Source organism: Capsicum annuum, unplaced genomic scaffold (genome assembly GCF_002878395.1).
Source record: "Capsicum annuum cultivar UCD-10X-F1 unplaced genomic scaffold, UCD10Xv1.1 ctg80760, whole genome shotgun sequence".
Classification (NCBI taxonomy): domain Eukaryota; kingdom Viridiplantae; phylum Streptophyta; class Magnoliopsida; order Solanales; family Solanaceae; genus Capsicum; species Capsicum annuum.
In genome coordinates, this window is record NW_025891426.1 from 1 (window position 1) to 4,934 (window position 4,934).

A 4,934-nucleotide genomic window follows, 5' to 3' on the forward strand; every position below is an offset into this window, starting at 1 on the left:
AGATGGAATTTGTTCTTTACATTCTAAGATGTGCAACAGTACTTGAGCAAATGTTTCTCAGCCCTGGATACAAGAGTGAATTCTCTTTAGAGCAGGAATTCGGTATCGAACCTTTCATTCGATGAAGAAAAACGCAACTTAATCCAACAGAGACTACATGGACAAGCTATCTCTGGGAATGCTACGGTGATCATCCAATAAGATATTGGACAAATACTCTATCGGAAATCAAGGATTTGCGTACACGCTACTTTTTCCGGACCTCACATTTTGCTCTGTTAATCATTAGGGGGGTAGTTGAAGTGTGTAGAGTTTATGGTAGTGCCTATCTATTTATTATTAAGTACTGTTTTTAGAGCTTTGTCTATTGGGAATTGCATTTTAAGGATTCTTTATGTTCTATCCTTCTTAAATCCAACATGTATGGATTACACACTCCATTACTTCATAAAATTCAAGTTCAGTGGAAATAGAATATTTAGTGGGGGTTTGACCATGAAAACTAAAATTTACAAATGCATATGTATCTGTCAGAACTCTGGTCCAAACAAAATGGTTCATTGACAGGTCTATCTCTAGGACCAACCCTCTCACAAGTTCCAACAAAGTCTTGTCAGGCTTAACGTGGTCTGGTCAGTCTTGATGATGTTTGAAATCCAGTTGATGTCATGCGAAAACTTAAAAGTTTGTTAGAGAAGCTAACCAAGTTGTGGACAAGCTAGCTACTGAAGAAGGCGTTTTCATGGAATACATTTTTCTCCATACCGAGTGTCATTTTCACAATGCGGAGTTTGGATATATCTGACAAATCAGTCAATCAGTCAAAAGTTTGTAGGAGCAAATTGCATATAAGTTACATGAATTATAAACTGTACAAGTCAATAAGGTGAAGCAACAAAGTCAAGTGCAAGTCAATCTTTTCAATAACATGATGTAGTATAATTTTTCTCCCTCAATAATTCTTTATTTTTCAACCTTGAAATTTCATTTGATGTCTCAATCCATAAGTTTGATCTTCAAACAATTGCCACTTCAAAAAAGATTTATTTTATACTAAATTAATGAATATTTTACATTTATTTTATCATTTATGCGCATAGTTGACTCATATGCATTTTGATCTTGCTATTTTTACTTCATCATTATAAATTCATATAGTTTGATATAGACATTAAAATGTGATTAAACTTCTTGTCTAAATGAATCTAACTTGTAAAAGACCTTGCACCAATTGAGAAACAAATTTGTTGCAACTTGACACCTATTATCCGCTTTGGTCTAACAGACCTCAGAGATTTGTCCCTTGAGCTACATCATCATCGAGTCCAAAAGCGTGCATACCATGTAACCGATTGTTATTTCTTATAAATTCCTTCACTTCATCTCACATTTCAATGCAAGATTCGCTTGAGGTTCATATATGCCCCTTCTTCAGAAACTTGCCAGCCTAAAATTCTGTCTTTAGAACCTTCATCTACACAAGTGGAGGAATTTAGAAAATGAGACACATTTTTTCTTGTAGAAAATGGCATTGACAAAGTGTTTTGCACCCTATTATATATACATATAGTCATTATTTCCTTATTTTACCAAAAATAAGGAAATAATTTTGCCAAAATTAGATTTGTATTGCATATATATTATTTATACAATTTGTATTACAGTATTATCATACCTCTTAATTTTACCAAAAATAAGGAATTTTGCGAAATTGAAAAACAACAACCAACATGAAAACATTAATTTACTTCTCCTCTTATATATACTTTAGGATTCTAGTTAATATTATAAATATAATAATATAATAATTGAAGAAAATAAGTGAAAAGATAATTTTGTTTATTGCAGAGATTTTTAATAAAGCTCAAAAAGTTTAAATTACTTTTCTTAGGTTCTTACCACTTTTAATATACTGAATATAGATATAAATTATAATTATTTTAAAAATAAGTCATAAAATGGCTATTTGTGCACTTGTTCCTGTAAGTTTGGCCCAACATAGAAACACCATTCATCACAAGTTAAAGGGTTGATCAATCCAACATATCAAAATGGACAGTCCATTTAATTAGGGAAAATGACACTTACAAATGAGATTAATTTTTGCACCTGGTTAGTGGTTCAAGACAGTTGGGATGAGCAACACTAGATGTTTTTTCCTATCTGTTCCAGACTTGGTGCCTAGTACTTGTGTTGCTGGTGTTAGATGGTAGCCTGGTAGGTATCCGGTGGCAGTGGCGGGGTCAAGAATTTAGCAAAGGGTGTGCAAATTTTCTTTTAAGGGTGTGCAAAATTAAATATTTATTCATAATAGCTAATATTTAACCTTTTGTAAATCACGTAATTACTCGACGAAGAGTGTTCATCTTACCACCCTTCGTTTAAGGTGGCTCCGCCCATGTCCAGTGAATTTAGTCGAGGTGCGCGCAATTTGGCTCGGATACCATGGTTATCACACACACAAACAAAGATTAGTACAACATTGCTAGTAGCAGAGGCCTTAGTTTACAGTAGTAGCGTCGAAGCTAGTACTAGGATTAGTAGCATCTAAAATAGAGCTAGAACTTGATACATTGATTATGCTAAGGCTTCCTAAGGTTGCTAGCATAGTAGCAGTAGTTGCAGACACGAGTTTAGTAGTGGCTGCTCCTGATGCATTAACTTTCAGTGTCTTCATATGATGTGCCAGTGGTGGATCCAAAATATGTAGTTTATCACTTGTAGAGATGTTTAGTTTGCAACCGTTTTTAGCCAAAACATCAGCCAGCATATGCGTTGCTTAAAATTATGCTGGACCTGCGGATTCCCCAATTCCTTCAATCTTGACCTGCTTAAGTAGACAAGATCTGTGTATAGGGGAAGGAAAGTGGAGTTGATGGAAGAGATCAGTAGAATCTGTTTCAATTTCCACCAAGTTGAGAGTTTTTTCCTTAGCCAACCTGAGGCCCTGCTCTAAAGCTTGCAGTTCAGCCATGGTTGGAGTAAGAGAGGTATTTTTCATATAGAAACCAACCAACCATTGTCCAGTTGAGTTCCGAATGATTCCTCTGAGGATGGCAGTGAGAGTTGGAGATTGAAAAGCCCCATCAATATTAAGTTTGAGGCCTGTTGTAGGAGGGGGGTTCCACACAGTACGAACAGCAATTTTAGCTGTTTGAGGGATCTCAGCCGCAGAAAAATATATTCAGAAGTACGCATTAAGATATAGTTATAGGAGAGGGGCTGAGGTTGATTTTGTGCTCCGTTAAAGAGTGTCTGATTTCTGTAAATCCATATATTCCATAATACAAAGGGGTAAAAGGGAAGCTGATTGAGAGTGTCCTGAGACATCTAAGGAGTGGGAGTGGGGAGAATGGTCCATTGGGGTTGGAGATTGCGTATCAACTTCGGGGCCACTGCAGGGCCAGTGGATTTAGTACATTCTCCATCATTGGTGATGCATGTAGGAATCCATAGATAGTTTCATGCCCCCCGTTATGAGTTGGACTAGAAAGTTTGGGTTTTGTATATGATCATGGAGTTCACCCCGTTTATGTCCATCGTAAAGAACGCAGCTTTGTCTTTTAGAGCATGTTTTATCCAAGACTGCGTTTGTTGAAGTAGGTGGACTGTTTGTGTTGCAAACACCACTGCGTGTTCGGCCACTTGTTGGGAAGATTGTAAGGATTGTTGTTCATGGTGGAAGAGGAGTGGGCGATCCTGTTTCCAGTAAGTTTGATAATAAGGAAGTATCACCAAGGTGCGTATAACCATTCCCTATCTGCTGCAGTGAGTTCAGTGCTCTTAATACCTTTAATTAAATTATTTATGTCCTCCTTAGCAGTAAATGACTGGGGCATTTGTTTGGAGAATTTAAGGACATGAGAATCCAGTTGGATTGGAGATTCACTACACATCAGTTTTGCTTTGAAATTAATTGCAGAGGAGTTAAGGAAGTCAGAGGTAGGTTTATGAGTTGTTCTATGTGTGGTGGTACTATTTGTTGTTGCAGTGGAAAAAAATTGTGCTTTCCATATGGTTCTATGTGTGGTGTTACTGTCTGTTGATGCAGTGGAAAAAAATTGTGTTTTCTATGTTGTTCTATGTGTGGTGTTACTATTGGTGGTTCTAATGAAAAAACAAGTGTTTTCTATGTTGTTCTATGTATGGTGTTTGTATTTGTTGTTGTAATGGAAAAAAGTTGTGTTTTTTGTGTTGTTCAGGAGGAGGAAAAGTGGTTTTGCCATTGCTCGCATTTGGAGGAATTGCCCTTTGGATTAATTATTACTACAGGAGAAGAACAATAATAAGTAACCAAGAAGAGGTATGTGCAAAATCTGATCTTTATGTGTTTGGAACAAAGAGTATGCTATACTATGATCCATTAACCAATGTACATATATTTTTAGATTTTTGAGGTTGATGACACAAAGGAGGATTGTTTGAGTAAGCTACCAGATGATGTTTTGTGCTCCATTCTTGGAAATTTGACAGTACGCGATGCTGCTAGGACGAGCATTTTATCTACCAGGTGGAAATATGTGTTTGCCTCTACGCAACTACGACAGCAACAACCCACATTTGAATTCAGATGCTCTGATATGTTGAGGATTCACCCTGGTCATTCTTGTTGCTCTTACTATCAAGAAAAAGAAAAATTCATGAATGGATTATACCAGTTTTTAAGACACAATTCTGGTTGTAGAGGTGGCTCATGTTCAGATGGTCTGTTGCTTTGGGAGAGAGTTTCCTAGTGCATTTACCCATTGGTTCCAATCTCTTTCTAGAATAAGTGTTGAAAGCTTACACCTTTCCTTTGAGTGCATTCTCGGTGACTTAAGCCAGTTGCTTACATTTTCTCTTGAGGTTCTCTCTCAGTCATCTTCACTGGAACATTTGGTTTTACAAGGCTGTGTTGTGTTATCAAGTCCCAAAGTCCGTTTTAATTCTCTCAT

The 4,934-nt window shown here is 36.6% G+C and overlaps 1 long non-coding RNA gene across 1 annotated transcript; it reads left to right on the forward strand.

Annotated features, from left to right (window-relative positions):
* The first annotated feature begins 2,046 nt into the window (after positions 1–2,046).
* On the forward strand, positions 2,047–4,934 carry LOC107850537. Its single transcript, XR_007051606.1, has 4 exons — positions 2,047–3,739; positions 3,824–3,942; positions 4,203–4,303; positions 4,389–4,934. It is a non-coding gene; the product is annotated as an uncharacterized LOC107850537 (long non-coding RNA).